The sequence below is a fragment of the Mastigoproctus giganteus genome, chromosome 6 (genome assembly GCF_048544385.1).
Source record: "Mastigoproctus giganteus isolate SK-2022 chromosome 6, ASM4854438v1, whole genome shotgun sequence".
NCBI lineage: Eukaryota > Metazoa > Arthropoda > Arachnida > Uropygi > Thelyphonidae > Mastigoproctus > Mastigoproctus giganteus.
In genome coordinates, this window is record NC_143580.1 from 78,420,771 (window position 1) to 78,438,983 (window position 18,213).

The 18,213-nt window shown below is 35.6% G+C and overlaps 1 protein-coding gene across 4 annotated transcripts in view; it reads left to right on the forward strand.

Moving 5' to 3' along the window:
• The first annotated feature begins 1,376 nt into the window (after nt 1–1,376).
• LOC150084425 (oxidation resistance protein 1A-like) overlaps nt 1,377–18,213 on the forward strand; it is a 250,740-nt gene continuing 233,903 nt past the window's right edge. For 3 of the 4 annotated variants that reach the window (XM_090376063.1, XM_090376059.1, XM_090376064.1), the window contains exon 1: nt 1,377–1,566. The gene's annotated coding sequence lies outside the window, so the exon portion shown is untranslated. Of the gene's footprint in view, nt 1,567–1,677; nt 1,801–18,213 lie in introns of those variants that run through there. The other variant, XM_090376061.1, reaches the window with a different exon arrangement.

Genomic DNA, 18,213 nt, shown 5'->3' on the forward strand with positions numbered 1-18,213 from the left:
TAGGGATAGTAAGCTGAGGATATGTTAACCTATATCATTAATTTAGACCAGGTGCCAAGGTGTGGAGAGAAAGAAATTTTATTTCTTGAGAAACCCCTTGAGTAAAGGGGTTGACTAAGATGATAACTAGAGAGTAACTAAGGTAGAATGGGTGATTTAGCCAGTGGGTAGTTGAGTGGAGGAACAGACTTCCATTCTTTGTTGTGGAAGCTGATAGCCCAAATAAATTTAAGGCTGAGCTGGACAGGTATTTGGAACGAATACCAGTCCAGCTCAGCCTTAAATTTATTTTTTGGCTGATGCTGCATAAGTTTGCTTTCTTGCATTGTATGCCTCTACTAATGCTAACTTCTTTTGTTTGTTACTTATAGCTTTTACATTCTCAATGAGACTTTCCCATTGAAGACCTCTCTTAATAACTTAAATTTGAGGTAAATGTGATATATCAGAATTTTCTCTAGCTGAGGAGATGCTGAGAATAGCACGTAGTTGCACTGTACTGTTCCAAAGAGACGGGATTCCACTGATGCCAAAAAACCGCAATATCATTTATTTATATTTATACCCCAAGAGAATTTTTGTATAGAATAGGTGGTGCAATAAAACCCCTAAACCAAGCTTTGTTACCCTAGGGTAGGTTTTGGTCATATGACTTTATACACACATTCAGGAGCGTTGAGGAGGGGCAGCTGGTCTGGATATTGAAAAAGGGAGAACGGAATTGGAGTGTGGGCACCTTATGGGAAAAGTAGATCTGCCTAGTGAGGCTTTTTGCTCGTGGACGCGCATTAGCTCTCAATTGCCCTGCATACGTCACGCCATTTGTGACCTCTTTGTTTTCCATATTTTTACATAAGTTGTTACGTGTAGTCTAAATCTACATGGTCCTAATACAGTGGGTAGTTGGTGTATATGGATAATGCTCTAGGTGTCCTTGTTTTCTATACTACGTATAATTCGTGATGCATTGTCAACTAAAGTGTAGCTAATAAATTTATGACCATTGAATTTATATTTTTGCTAGTATCTACTTCATTTTAAATGTACATGGTATAACACCTGCTATATACATATAAAACGGGCTGTAGTAAGACTGAATATCATTTATTTATTCTTTTTATTTATTTTCATTAAACTTCATAGACTTGTGTCCTTTTGCACTGTCTTGGCAATGGATAAAAATGTGCTGATGAAAAAAATTGGTTATCCTTAATTTTCTTTCCGGTACTGGCCGTAAAAATAATTTTCAAAAGGCGGCAAGCAGCCCTCATACCATAACTCACCTTTAAAAAATATTGGAAGTACTGCGTATACCAGATGGCAGAGTTGCAGTATGTTAAGGACGAATGTCAAATTATAATATGCTGTAAACGAAAAATGGCGTTGTAGATTTTGTGGTGGGCGTTTTTCGCTTGAAACTGTGTCCTTACTAATGAAAATATTAATGTCTGCTAGGTTAACGGCTGAAGAATTTCGTACTGTTTTTGTAACTACGTGCTGAAGTTGTGAAACTTAAAAAATTTCAATTCTTTTCGCTTAATGAAAATCGTAATCCAATATACTATGGTGAGAAAACATTTTTATGTTCTTGCACTTTTATCAACTCTGTTAAATGAATAGTAGGGTTCCTCATCCCAGTCAATGAGAAATTATATACATTTCAATGAGCTCTTTAGCAGAATTATTTTTGTGATGTTCCTACGAGGGAACGGCAGGGGAGGTTGCTTAGAAGATGTGTCTGTTTCGATAGGTTACGGTTTGCAAGTATGAACCGCGTGCCGTAAAAACGAACGGCCTACAGTAAGTGAATATTTATTTCGACAAAATCTCAATAAAGCAACCTAAAGGATTTTTGTTTCTGCATGTGTGAGATTTTAGTGTCCTATAATCTGACATGAAAAAAAGAAAATCGCATTGATAATACGCCCTGAACCATACAGCATATTTCATCCCAGGAACTTCGAACGTTTTCGGTGGTTTTTGACGGGAAACTTATCCTGTGAACAGAACTTTTTCGACAATTTTATTTTCTGTTATTTAGAAAAAAAAAAAGTATTTAGTTTTGTGTTAGTACATTGGGTGTTTCTAAATTACACCGAAAAAATTAATTCTAGTTTTACTTGCCAGGACTGGTTAAAAAAAAATAATAATAAAAGCTCATATAAATACAAGCCCCTCACATTATTATTAGCTATATGGTGCAAGGAAGTCTGAGGCTTATGTTGCACCAGCCAAAAAAAAAAAAAAAAATTCCCGAGTTACCCTGAGAGAGAGAAGTAGAAGGGAATCACCAAGAAAGAGAAGAATAATGATATCCAGCTCAGAACTCTGGGTGTGCCAAGCCCATACTCACCAGATGTGAGCCCCTGGGGTTATTTCGGACAATATTTTAATATAGCGCTGCAATCTGAAAATATCCCACTGAAAGCAGAAAATAAAAGAACAAAAACGAAAAAAAATTTTTTCCAACTGCACATATAATGCAAAATTTCGTAATTGCATGTTGGTGAAAATTAAAAGTTCCACTTTGGGAGCTTTAATTGAAAAAGACCTATTTTATTTAAAATAGGTTTATAAATATGATGTCAATACAATAAATTGACTTCACAGTTTCATCCCCCCCCCCATTTTTTTTGTATATTTTGTATATACCAAAATTAGATAACTAGCATAACAGTTATTTTGCCATTGAGGATCTTAAATAATTTTTAATTGTTTTAAAGCCTTGAAAGTGGGTGTGTACCTGATTGGTTGATTCTTTCTTTCCTTTTTTTTTCTTTTTTTTTTTCTTTTTTTAAATAATTGTCCAATTCAATGACATCATAATTAGCTGTTTTGTATGGCTTGGATTGAGCATACAATCTGACTTCAAAGAAAAATATTTTGATTTCTGTAACCATTTTGTACATTTCACTCAATGAAAGGATACCAATTCAAATTGTGCTGTGAACTGTATACATTATAATCATATTCTTTTCAACCTAAGCTGATACCACTGAAAAAAAGGTACAGGTGTTAATACACCCTGCTCCCATCTGTAGCTTATCATAGTTTGTATTTTTTTTTCATCAATATAACAAAAATATAAATTTAAAAATATATATCACTATATATTTTTAAAAAAAATCTTAATGTTAGTTATAACCTGTAATTTTTAATCAGTAGAAAGTTAAGAAAAAATTAACCTGCAATTTAGCTAAATTTTATTACCAATGGAATTGATGCTCACTTGAGCATCTTCTTAAAGAAATGCCTAGGTTGATTCTTAATACATGCAGAATTTAATATTCATATTATATTCAAAATGTTTTATGTTTTTTATAATACTGTTGTTCAATGGTTTCCTACATTTATTTTTGAGATACAGCCTTTTCAGATTGGGATGTTGGTGGTGAATCTAATGCATTACCGTCCATGATTGGTATTAATATCAGTAGTGGCAAATGATAAAAGGAAGCTTGTTTACTAACATCGTCTGCAAAAATACCCATTGCATTTCAGTTTTTTGTAAAATATCTGGAAAGATATAAGTATTAAAGGCCTCAAAATATTATTCTTAATGAATAAGACTATTTCTGCAAACTAGGAGCTTGCATGGTGATCTGATTGAAGTATGCAAGTCTTTAAATGGATTCAATAAACTAAATGCCAATGGCATTGTTACTCTTTCTTGGATGACACGTGCAAGCAGATTTAAATTGAAAAGGGATGGTTATAAGATAGATGTGTGAGAACTGCTGAATTTCTATATAGTGTTGTAGCTGGTTTGAATTAACTTAAGGAAGGATTGTGAAAATTATTGAAGGGATGGACAGATGATATGACTTTTTTTGGCTGTTATATAATCTTGTTTTGTTGCATCATTTGTCACTGCTAATATTATTACAAAATGCCAAGTTACTATTATATCAATGTATTTGCAGCTCTGTGAAAGCAGTTTTATATGTTATTAATTAATTTAATTGTTAACAAGATGCAGTTATTTCTTTTACACTTCTGTTAATCATAGGAAAAGGAAAAAAGTCCATTAATTGAGAAATAAAAAATTAAATTCACCTGAAATATAACACAGTGCATACTGTAAGACTTCTAAGCTTACAATTATTATATGTACATATACTGGTATATCAAATTGTGCTAGAAACATTTAGATTTCTTTAAAAGTAAACAACCAAAAAGAGAATGGAAGAGGAACATAGAGGATTAAGTAGGAAACAAAACAAAACTTTCTAGAACCATTTTACAAAGATATCAGGACAACTAGATATAACCTGGCAGGCAGCTTGGTGAGGAATATCAAATCAGTCAGAGTCAGAATAGCTGAAAGGGCATCTTTTATGCCCTGTCATAATCAAATACATTTGAATACTTTGCAGATTTTTCTGCAAAATGGAGGAGTTTGGAAGTGTGTAATGGAGTTGGGTCTAATTTCAAGAGAGAAGATGCAGTTTTAACGTGTGCATATTGTGCCTAGAGTAAGCCCATTAGACCTTGCCTTAGCTAATGAAAAAAAAATGGAGAGCAGTGTGTTTAATAGTGAGCAGCAGTGTTAATAGTATAGTAAAACCTCTCTAAAGTGGCACCATTAGATCAGAAGAAAGTGCTTACTGTAGAGAGGTGTATGCTTTGTGGAGGTTCATGTTAACCACTTTCAATAATGCAGAAAAATGAAATTCACTGCGACTGGTTGCTTACTAAGTTTTTTTTTTTTTTTTTTTTTTTTATCTATCGATTATCATTTTACAAATGTGTTTCGATTAATTTTTAATAAGTAACACAACTTTTGGTAAACACAATTAATGTTTAGTGAAAATGAATATAAATGTCTTTGTTTAGAGTATTTCATTTTCCTTATAGTTAATTAGTTCACTTTTAGTTTTAGTGTGTATTCATCATTTTTGCTCACACAGAATTTTTTTTTAATGCAGTAGAATACACTCCTTTTCTTAAATTTCTGCATAAGCCCTGCCCACAACCAGAATTTGGTGATCACCTCAGCATTGGAGAATTATACAAGCAAGTCTACTTGGTGGTTTCTTTTTTTAACAAGTATTGAAATATACATAAATTGGCAGATTTCAACTCATTGAACTGAAGTACATGCTGGACCTTCTCATAGTTGCTAAATTCCACTATGATTACAGGTTTGGAATTATGCTGCCATCTAATATAGAGTGCGCTTTTCTAGTTGATAATTAAAAACTTGAATATATCCTCTATCACCCAGAATTGGTTTCAGATTTGTATCATGTGCCCTATTCCCACAATATTTTAGTTTTGTAAAGGAGGTTTGTGGATACCCCTGTATTTGTGCAGACAGAAGATCCTCATGAGCTATTGGTAAAACTTATCCAGCAGTCCTTTGAATGTTTTTTTTTGAAATAAATATATTATACCTGGATTTCCACATTTTTTTGTTTATTTTATGTACATACCACAAACTAAACCCTGATACACACTTGCTACAGTACTCCTTTTCTTTTTTTTTAATTCTGGAAACAGTATTTCTCAATTTGGCAATTTTATTGCCTTGCTAAGTGATGCACAACAGTGGAATTGCACACACAGCCCCAGTAAGTTTGTAAACATTCCTTACCAGCAGTGGTTAGCATATTAATGACATATGTCATCTACTTCAAGTTTAATTAGTATTATTGTAGTGACTTTGACCTCCATATGCCTTCATTGCAAATGCTCATTGACCAACAAAAATGTGCTTGTGTGTCAATTACCATTATAACTGTCCCATCTAAAGAGGGTGAACAACGGAGATGTGCCTTATGGAGAGGTGTTAATGTGTTATTACTTGTTAATAGCATATTGATAAATTGATCTTATAGTGTATAAGATGGAAAAAATGCAGCTGAAGTGTGTGTGGGGGGGGGGGGAACAGTTCATGGCTGGAATTATGTAGTATTCCATTGGTGGACTGTGGCCTGTTGCTTGCTTATTATGGACCTAGGCATAAATGAATTGAAATTGCTTAGCCCTCCAGTCCTATTAAAAGATTTGAAAATGGAGAATTGAAAAGTTAAAAGTCTACACAGATTCCTGTTACAAGAGATGGGCTACACTCTGTGAGGTAAGTCAGAGAGATGTTGATGCCTGATAGCTCTGGTTAGAATGCCAGTTATCTGAAACAGTTGGGATGAAGTGTATTTTGGATAACTGATTTTTGGGTAATTGATTTTGAATGCAGTTTTTCCAGAGCACAAAAGGTAAGTAAGAAGAAGTTACACAAGAAAGCAGTATCATCTAACACACACACACAAACACTTTGTTTAGTTCTACCTTAAATTTATTCAGAATACTCACTTCCACAACACCAGATGGCAGTTTGTCCCAATAATCAGCTACCTCTGCTGGTTGAAAGCAAATTTTTGTTCATCTATCTTGCAACAATCTTTCCTCAATATAAATTTAAGTCCCTTGTGTTTGCATGTGTAATCTGAGCATGAGGAAGAATGCCATCAGCATTTAGCCTATCCAATCCATTCAAAGCTTTAAAAACTTCATTCAAGGTCTCCTTGCAGGTGCTTAGTTTCCAGATGCAGTTTGCAGAACTGAAGCCTTTCTTGGTAAAATTGCCTTTTATTCCCCTCACAATCTTATCTTTTTCTGCACCCATTCCAATAGCTTTACTTCTTTTCTAAAATAAGGCTTCAGACCTGTATACAGTACTGAAGATTTGCATTTACTAGTTGCACGTTATGTACCCTGCATGCTTTTATAGGGCTTTAAAATAATTTAAAGGGCTTTAAAGATGTTAGCCTTTTTTCCACTGCAAGATTCTTTGTTTTCTTCAAACATTAATTGTGATTCTCATTCAGTTCTTCTTTCCATTAGGTTTATTCAGTAATGATCTGAAATATGTTAAATGTTTCACTGGTTGTTGGTTTATGTATCTTATCCTCCTCATAATATTCCTTTTCATTTTAAGTTTGTTTCTGATCAGTATTTAATGGTGAAACCATTTTCTCATATAACTATAAATGATAACCTGGATTGTTACCAGATTTATAGCTAATGTATAGTTTTTGTTTGGTCTTTAGTTTTGTGTATTATTTTTAAAATTACTATTGCCAATATGATGCAAGGAAGAAAAACTTTTATGGCACTAGCTTAAAAAGAAAAGCCCTTTTTCTATTCTTTCCAATGTTTCTCAATCTTCTTGAAATTTATTCAGACCACCCACCTTCAAAACAATAGGTGAAAGTTTATTCCAACAGTTAATTTCCTTTTGATGAATGCAAATTTCACTCAAATTGGAAAAGCTATCCTTTTCCAATTTAAATATATGCTCCCTTGTGTGTTTAATCTGAAGAAAGGTAAAGATGACATCAGCATTTAATTTACTTACCCCTTAAAGCCTTATATGCTTTAATTAGGCCACTATGCAGGGGCTTAGTTTCTGGCGATTGCATTTTAATTAACTCCAGTTTTCTTGGTAATAATATTCTTTTGTGCCCTCAACTAATCTTGTTGTTCTTCTCTGTATCCTTCCTACAGATCTAGGTCTTTCCTAAAATAAGGTTTTCAAACCTTTATATAGGATTTTAGATCTGGCTTAACAACTGCCTTATACAATAGGATAATTTACCTCTTTTCCCCTGGTGCCAAGTTCCTGTATATTGGCAGAACCCCATGGGCTATTCTAGAACCTTGTTTGCACTGGACAGAGAATTTTATGCCGGACTGTACAGTTACTCCTAGATCTTGTTCATATTCCACCACCTTGAGTTTGATACCATCAGATGGTGTATTATTCTGGGATTACTGCTACCCAAATGTAGTAGTAGTAGTGGAAAATGATGCAAGAAAGCAAGCATTAATCAAAAAAAAAAACACACTTCTCCCATCCATACCCCTCCAAGAATTTGTCCAGTTTTTTCTTGAATTTATTCAAACAACTTCCACAACAACAGATGAAAGCCTGTTCCAGCAATCACCCACCTGCTACTGAAGGCAAACTTCCACACGTCTCCTGCAACCATCCTCCCTCAACTTAAATTTATGCTCATGTGTAGTCTCAGCAAGGGGAAGAATGCCATTCAGATTCAGCTTACTCAATCCATTCAAGGCCACACCACAATTTGCAGAACTGAAGCCTTTCTAGCTAAGAGCACCCTTTTGTTCTCTTCACCAATCTAGTTGCCTTTCTCTGCACCCATTCTAGCAGATCTACATCCTTCCTAAAGTGAGGCCTCCAGACCTGTATGCACTACTCAAGATGCAGCCTAACCATGGCCTTGTACAAAGGGATAATCACCTCTTTATCCTTGCTAGTAAAGCTTCTGTATATCATTGACAAAACCCCACGAGCTGTTCTGGCAGCATGTTTGCAGTGCTTAGAGAATTTTATATCTGACCACACAGTTTTTTTACCCCCAGGTCTTTTTCATTATCTACTACCCTGAGTATCATACCATACAGTTCATAAGTTACTCTGGGATTACTGCTACCTGTATACAGTACCATTCATTTGTCAATGTTAAACTTCAACTGCCATTTCTCAGCCCCTTTGATTGATAAGGCTTGCAACATGTATTTCCTCCTATTGTTTCTGGGGCAGAATTACAGATATTTTCAAATTCAATCCTAACTCTCGCCTTTTCCCTAATATTGCCTTGTACTTGTTAAGTAAGTCCACTGATCTCCTACTCTTGATATCATTAGTGCCAACGTATACAACATCACCTTTTGCAGCCTTAAAAGATGATATCTGTTCTACAATGGCATCTACTTTTGCCCTTATCCAGTTGACATGGGTGATGAGTGCAATGTAGAATTAGTACGTTTGATATAAGCACTGGGATTGAGATTGGAGTGTGTCATAGGCCTAATGACTGTGATGAGTATACCAAACAGCTTTACAGAGAAATAGATTTGACCAGTAAATCAGAATTTCTCTTAATGGGGGATTTTAATATTCTAGATGATCATTAGAATTTGTGGGTTATTCACTCACACTAGCAAGACTTTTGTGGATTTCATGGATGACTGTTTTCTACAGCAGCCTGTTAGAGAGACAACAAGAGGAAGCAATTCTCTTGTTATGGTTATCAGCAATGATTCTTCATGCATTAATTAAGAATCTGCAGGTAAAGACCCACTGGGTGGATCACAGTGTACTTTTGTGTTTTTGCTTTTGTGTGAATTTAAAAACTGAAATTTTTTTAAATTCTGTGCAGTGGGACCAACAGAAAATTCTAAGCGGGAAGTAATCAAAGAAGCTACTAGGCTTTTCATACCAATGAAGAAATACCTAAATGGAGGTCAGCTGAACTATTGAGAAATGTAACAGAAAAGAAATGTGTATGGGATCCATTTAAATTATCAGGTGATACAGAAGTCTGTGGTGGATATAAATTAGTTTATAATCAAGTCACGAAGGAGGTTAGGCAAGCTAAGGCAGACTGAGAAGTCTCTGGCAACAGAATGCAGAGAAGGGTTTGCTTACTTCCTTTGCTGCCTCCTTTAATATAACTGGATAGATTCCATCCACCCCAGGTGCCTTATGTTTATCTTCAACAGTTTATACTCCACTTTGTTCTCAGTTATTACAAAACCATTTAGCTCACTGCCAGAATTTAATACACCTCTGAAATCCTCCCCCCCCCGAATAACTCCTCATGTGTAAATATAGATGCAAAATACTCATTCAGTTTGCTTGCTACCTGAGCAGGATCATCAACAGTTGAACCATCGATATCAAGTGGACCAATCTGATTCATCCCTTTCCTTCTAGAGTTTACATAAGTAAAGAGTTCTTTGCTGTTTTTCTTTGTATCCTTTGCCAAAGATTTCTCGTAATCTGCCTTTGCCTGCCTAATGTCCTTTGTGACTTTATTACAGACCAGCTTATATCTACCATAGGCTTCTGTGTCACCTGTTCATTTATATGTATACCATGTATTTTTCTTCTCTGCCACATAGTTCATCTGACATCCATTTAGGCCTAAACCTTGAACAATATTTCTTTTTTGGTATGAAAAGCCTAGTAGCATTCTAAGATTAATTCCTTGAATGCATCCCATTTAGAATTTGCTGTTGGTAACATCATCAGTTGGTCCCACTGTATAGAATTTAAAAACTGTCTCACACCGCTGTAGTCACCTTTACAAAAGCAAAAACTCTTCCATTTACCATTGATGGTAGTTACCTCTTTGAGTAAATCCCACATCAGCACACTGTGATCACTACCACCTATTGGTTCCTTTATCTGCAGATTCTTAATGCATTAAAAATCACTACTGATAATCAGATGAGTATTATTCCCTCTAGTTGCTTCCCAAACTTGTTGCTGTAGGAAACAATCATCCAATAAATCCACAAGTTCCAGTCATTATCTGGGAAATTAAAATCCCCAATTATAAGACAATATGATTTATTTGCCCACTCTATTTTTCTTTACATTTGTTCATTATACTCATCCAAGTAATTAGGCCTGTAACACACTCCTACTCTCAATTTTGCTTTTCTAGTGTTTACATCACACCAAACTGACTGAACACTGCACTGTCCAACCATATCAACTGGCTGCACTTCCTTAGATTTTGTGTTTCTTAACTAATAGTATAACCCCTCCTCCCTTCCTATCCTGTTTATCCTTTCTGTACTCATTGTACTCCCCAAATTCCAATTCTGCATTCCTTATATCTGTGTTATACAATGTCTCTGATATCCCAACAATATCTGCCTTTGATGTTTTGACGAACACCTCAAATTCATCAAATTTATTTACCAAACTCCTAGCATTGGTGTACACACAAGTATACATGCACCTGTTCTTATTCTTAGCTACCCTAACACAGCCCATGTATTTATATGTTCCGGGATGACTCCCAACAGTCTGAATTCTCAATCTCGTCAGAATTCAGCTGCTCAGACCATTAAGACCATCAAGGCCTTATACACCTCAATCAAATCACCTTGAAGGTTCGTAGTCTCCAGATGCTGCTACTTGCAGAACTTAAGCCTCTCTTGGTAAGAGCACTCCTTTGTACCTCTCACCAATCTTGTTGCCCTTCTCTGTACCTGTTCTAGCAACTCTACATCCTTCCTAAAATGAGGCCTCCAGACTTGTATGTAGTACTCCAGGTGTGGCCTAACCATTGCCTTATACAAGGGGATAATCACCTCCTTATCCCTTCTAGCAAGACTCTGACCTGCTCTGGCAGACTGTCTGTACTGTTCAGAGAACTTCATATCTGACTGCACAATTACCTCAAGGTGTTTTTCATTCTCCGTTTCCCTGAGTGTAGTACCACATGGCTGGTACATTTCTCTTGGGATATTGCTACTCATTTGCAGTACTTTGCATTTGTAAATGTTAAACTTCAGTTGCCACTTCTCAGCCATCTGCCCAACTTTTCTAGATTCTGTTGAAGTAACATACTGTCTTTAATGTCATTAACAACCCTGCCAACCTTTGTATCATCTGCAAACTTAGACATAGTCTGATAAATCTGTAACTTTTTTTATTATTTAGAAGTAACTTTTAAAATTTAGTAGAACCAGGAGTTGACTTTAAACTTTATCGAAGTCTATTACCATTACCCGAAATTATGGAAAAGTAGTAATAAAAATTACAAAAATAAAGAACAAAGTAATGCTTTAAATTGACTAGCAGTCAAATACTCCAGCACCTCAAAATTATATTAAAAAAGGTTAAGTTTATGAATATATTTTCCAAGGAACATTCCTAAGTTGTTAACCAATAAAATGGATCAGCTTTAAATATGTATGTAGGTTGATTTGCTTACAGAAGGCTTGCATGCTTGCTTATTTTTGGTCTTATCTTTGTGTTCAGTTAAAGCTGAAAATCAGTGGCTAGAAATAATTTTTTCTTAGTTCATTTAACAGCTCAGTTTCATTACGTCACTTTAAAAAGTCATTTGTCCAAAACTTTTGTTTTTTTTCCTGGCTTCTAGCAGTTATCAGACATGTAGCACACTGTAGCATATGTCCAGTTTTGACATATATTTTCACTAAATTGCATAAACTGCCTGCATGTAAAGATGAAGTGGCATGCATTTGAGAAATACTTCTCTTGAGGCTTGCAATGTTGTTTTTTTTTTTTTTTTTCAATTTATGTGATGCTCACTGCTGAGGAAATATGCCAAATTCTGGCAATGAGTTTTCACCAAATGAATGAATGGACTTGTCTTACATTGGTATTCATAAAATAAATTTAAAGCCTGTATAGACTACAATAGATACTTTCCTTGTAAATAGTGGATATTTTTAAGACCTTTCTTATGAGCATCATGTGGCTATTATTGATGGTTTTCAATGGCCACCATTATTTCACATAACATGTTGTCTCCTAATGAAGACATGGCATGTTTCATATGCAGGTTTTTTCCAACACTTGTACAAACTGTGACATAATATCACGTATCAGTAACATTGAATTTTTCTTTTCTGCAGCCCGTTATTTAAATTATGACTTTATTTTCTTTGACTCTGTCTTTATAGATCAAAGTGCATAACTCACGGCTCCTTAGTGGCACACTGGAACTTTTTATGTGGTTCACCTAGTGACTAGGTTCAGTATATTTCATGTAGCCACTTGATTATCATTAAAAAAAAAAAAAAATATATATATATATATTCATATATTCATTCTATAAACAAGATGGACAGTTTGTGTGAAATTGTCCTGGCCAAATCCAATTTACAACTCTAGCTAATTTACCTTTGGCCGGCTGGGCTAGCTGGGTGGGTAAAGTGCCTGCCTGGCAACCCAAAGGTTGCGGGTTCGAATCCTGCCTCGGGCTTGGATCAGAGTAGTGCAGAAACCTTGGGAGGTGCATTATGGCCACAGAAGCCGATGTGCCAACAACTAACAAAAAAAAAAATTTACCTTTGTTATGAAACGATGAACTTAAGGCAAAATTCAAAGAAGGGACACTTTCCAAATTTTTATAGGTGCCTTCCACAGGAAAATATTCTACTGTATGTCATAAAGCAGCAGTTGGGACAAGGTTGTAATTTTTAAAATTGTTTTACTATATACTGTATATTCATTATTTAAGAAGTATATATGTTTAGAAGTTTTTCATTTAATTATTTGCTCATATAAGAAATTATCGCTTTCATGTTACAGATAAATTTCTATTTGAGAAAAGCCCATTCTCTAGCCCAGTGTTCTGTAACCTTTTTCTCTTCACAGCACACCTTAAGTTATCCACGACACAACATGGCACATTAAAATGTTAATCCCCCAAAAAGCATGGTTTACGGCAATGTTAATATAAATATGCTATAAGTCACACTAGAATCAATTATTATTGTTCCAACAATCCAACAGAAATTATCTCATGCATGTATTAACATTTTATGAACCCTAAATCACTGTACAAAAGCAAAGCAAAGCCAAAAAAAAAAAAAAAAAATCTATTTGTATTAAACCAAATAACTACGCATGCCTTCAATGTGATACTTGTGCCTGCTTTGCTGAACACAAACGGCTGATGTGTGGTGGAATTGTTGACAAATAAAAGACTGGGGATGTTTTGCTAATCTTTACTTTAACTTTAAGAACTAACTTTAAGAAACAACATCTTATTTCAGTAAGTGCAGCGACAAAACGAGAAATATTGGAAGGGAAAACACAAATAACTTTAGAAAGCAAGTGTTGGATACTCACACGAAAAATAGACTGTCCCACATTTACAGACACAATACACACATGGGTGTATGTAAGAAATTACTGAGTGACCCTAATATAATAGTTTTTGTCCCACATGTACAACATTGTGTTTCAGTAAACATGGTGTTTTGTGAAATATAGCAATGAGTAGCATTACAAACATATATAAAAACTATAATTGGTAAATAATGTACAGTTAATTTCTTACAATAGGTAAAAGTTCTCAGTTGTCAATTTCTAATCATAATACATATAGTATTACTTATAGGTCTACAGTTTCAGCAAAGTTCGCAGCACACTTGTCATCTTGTGGCGGTGCACCAGTGTGTCACGGCATGCCGGTGACACACTGGTGCACCAGCATGCCGGAACACTGCTCTAGCCCACAGATGAGTACCAAGATGACACTGACTCAATGTAAAAGGGGTCTGCATCATTTATAGACTATGCATGACATGTTTATTTTTTGAATAAGCTATATTTCAGGCCTTAACAGATTTGTTTGGCATCTAAATGGCAGTCAGGGAGGGGGGCATACTAAAAAAAGTCTTCTGGAACCTGTGGATATGTGTTGCATCTTTAGCTCAACTCCACTGTGGAGACACAGAACACCGTAAAATAGGTAGAAATGTATGTAGTATTTTGTTTGTTCACCGTGTCTTTTGTTCTATTGTTTAGTTGTTTCTAGCAGCTCTTCTGCTTAGAAGCAGTGATTACTGGGAAGACTCCTTAATAATGGTTCACACCATGAGGAGGCAAGCCACAGCTGTTTAATTACTGTGTTATTGTGTGGATGTGACAAATGAGGTTCTATACTCCTAGAAGGCAGAAGCTAAACCTGTGAGTGTGCCTGTACTCCCATATCCCTGGGAGCCCAAAGTGGAGACACCATCAGTCCTGCCTGAAGAGGCTGGCAAATCATACGTCTGAAGAAGCAAGCAAAAATAAAGTAATAAAACAACAAAAAAAAAAAAAAAAAAAACCACCCATCAACAAAGCTGCTGGGCCAGCAAAATACCCACCCCAAAAAGAGGAGGCCACAGAAGGAAAAAAAATTAAGGACAGAGATAAAAAAAAGAAATGCCACTAGATGACACAAACCCTCGTGGCAGTCATGTAGTGCCAATTAGTAAAAGTAACTATAAAGGATACATCCATTTAAGGCTTTTGGTGGAAGTCCCAGTAGATAACTGCTTAACTGTTGCAAGTTAGTGATGAGGTGTACACCGGAGATCAGATCCAAAAGAAGTTCCTGTTGGGTGGCAGACAAAGCTAGCGTATGATAATCTTGTGAGTTCTTGTTTATAGAGCATAGCTGATTATTATTGTTATTAGCTATATGGTGCAAGGAAGCCTGAGGCTTATGCTGCACCAGCCAAAAAAAAAAAAAAATTCCCCAGTTACCCTGAGAGAGAGAGAGAGAGAGAGAGAAAGAGAAAGTAAAAGGGAATCACCAAGAAAGGGAAGAATGATGATATCCAGCTCAGGACCCTGGGTGTGCCAAACCCATACTCACCAGATGTGAGCCCCTGGGGTTAAATGGCTGTGTAATGGAAGAGTACAGCTAATGGTTGGGGAGTGGAATTCCCAGTGATGGAAATCCTTGGACAGGATATTAGCATTAGTAGAGGCATATGTTTGTAGAAAGCAAGCTCATACAGCACCAGCCAAAAAAAATCCCATTTCATTTATCCATTTGCTCCAAAAGTTTGTTCAGTTCTTCCTTGAATTTATTTAAGCTATCAACTTTCACAACAGGATGGAAGTTTGTTCCAGCAATCAACTACCTACTGGCTAAAGGCAAATTTTTGCACATTTATTCTACAACTGTTTTCTCAATTTGAATTTATTCCCCATCAGGTGTGTAATCTGAGCAAGAGGAAGAATCCCATCAGCAATGAGCTTGCTAAAACCATTTAAGTCTTTATACACCTCAGTCAGATCACTTTGCAGGTGCCTAGTCTCCGGATGCTGCAGTTTTCAGAACTTAAGCACTTTCTTAAGTGCAACTCTTTGTTCCCCTCACCAATCTTGTTGGTCTACATTCTTCTTAAAATGAGGTCTCCAGACCTTTTATCACTATTTCATTATTATTATTAGCTATATGGTGCAAGGAAGCCTGAGGCTTATGCTGCAACAGCCAAAAAAATAAAAAAATAAAATAAAAAATAAAAAATAATCCCTAGTTACACAGAGAGAGAGAGAGAGAATTAGAAGGGGATTAAAAAAAAGAGAGAAGAATGATGATATCCAGCTCAGGACCCTGGGTGTGCCAAGCCCATACTCACCAGATGTGAGCCCCCAGGGTTAGACAGTGCTCAAGGCTTGACCTGACCACTGCCTTATACAAAGAGATAATCTTCACCTCCTTAACTCTGCTATCAAAATTCCTGTATATCATTGACAAGACTTTAGTTGCAATCTGTCAGGAATTCAGAAGAAGAAAGTGTGTCAATGTCTTTACTAGAACTAGTTTTTAAAGTTACTTAATTGTTTTTGATTATAAAGGGCTTCAACCTTAACTTTTTTGAACTCCCCGTTTTAAGTTTTAATAACATTCTCTTTAACACATTTGCTGCCTTTTTACATTTGTGTGGGTCATCCCTTTTGCCTTGGGGCATTTCTCTGGGGCACTGGAACAAATAGACAGTGTTTTTTAGTAAATGGGTTTCATCTGTGAATAGTGATCATTCCAAGTAACAGCAGTATCTGTTGTTTGTATCAACATGTTGATGTTGAGTCAACGTCAACAGATGCATTTGAATGAGATTCGGAGTCCACATCACTTGAATAGAATTCTATTTCAGTATCAGATGACGTATTATAAAGAGCTGATTCAACGTAATCAGTTTCAACATACTGTGCATCCTTTTCAGTCCTGATGTTCCAGGCTGTGGATCCATTATAACAACCTTTAGGGTAAAATTTTATAGGAAAACATTTGTACACAAAATTCTATCGGTTGACGTACACTAAGGATGATGTTTTGTTTTTTTACAAACTGAAGAATTAAAATCTAACAAGCATAATCAAAAATTTACCTTTTATTCTTCTGGAAAATTCTAAACTCGATAAAATAATTTTAACATAAGCAAAAAATGTATGAAATTGTGAACCAAATATACATCTTCTATAGCACTTTGTAGTCAGTGCAATTGACACTAAGCAAAATCCTAGCCACGATGCAATAGCCCATGGTTCTATCAGTGTGGCAGTATTGCTCGGTTGTTCATTTTATGTGCTCTTCCTCTTACAGCACTTGTTTATTGACTGCAATTAAATGGATGCATATCTGCATTGAGGCTCAGAAATTGGAGTTCGTTTGGTTGAAAGCTTGCATTTGGGCAGGGAACATATTAACCTCAGTGCCAGTGTTTAAAGATGAACTGTATAGTGTTTGTCAAGTGGCACCGGGGTTCTCCCCCCCCCCAAAACCCCACATGTTTAAAGATGAACTGTCAGATGCCCTTAATATAATTAAATTTTGTTGTTTTTAAGTTGGGTGAGATTTCATTGTAGGATCAGAAGCTTCGAGACCAGAGTCAATGTGATTCTGAAGGTTTAAGTGCAGAGCAATAAGAGTGGCACTTTGGGTAAATGATGCCACTCTTTTTCATGTGCATGTACTCCAAACCTACTGAAGCTATAGTTGTACCTTTAATATCAGAAAGTATGGTTGATCCTTTCACAGGGAGCCTAATTTTCTAGGTTTTTGTAATTTTCAATAATCCTACCATCCATGCTTTCCAGAGGGGAAAAATTGATGAACTTGAAGCAATCATATCTGTGTCAACATTGTCCTATTAGTGTTACTTTTGGAGTTTTGTTAGGCAAATTCCTATTAGCTATCTTTAATCTTACTAGTGCTCAGGGAATATCTTTCTTGGGGGGGGGGCGATTTCATGGTTTCCAGAGAAGGGGGAACCATGCAAATTTCCCCCCTTCCATCAGAATCCATGGTAGAAGAATTATTTATAAATTCATACTATTGATGAAATGTGTTTAAAATATTCAGTTGAGTTCAGACTCAGGGAGGTCTAAAGATATAATAAGGGAAGAAGTTATAGGAAAATAGGTAGATTGGTGGAGAGAGGAAATGAAATTTTCCTAGAATTTTTTCCTGGGAGCTGTATACTTCACGAAATGGATTCCTTAGATGGCTGTTCTTCTTTTCGTTAAGCATGCTGCCTATTGGGTTAGGACAGATCATCCTTCCATCAGCTTCTTCTTGGCTTTCCTCTACTGTGTTTGCCAATGGGTCCCCTGTTCTTTACTTCTTTTGCCTACCTGTCGTTCATCCTGTTTGTTTTTTTCCATTTTTTTCCCCTGTTATATATCCATTAATTTATGAGTTGTATTTTACATTATTTCCTGATTTCGTCACTTTTATCTTTATCTTAGTGTTTTTTAGTTATTTTCCTGTGTTTTCATTTCTGTCGTTTAATTTATTTGTTTTATTTTTGCTCTTGTACTACTTGTCTCAGCTGCATATGTTATTATATGTCTTACTATAGTTTTATATATTTGAACTTTATCATCTTGATTGATGTTTGGAT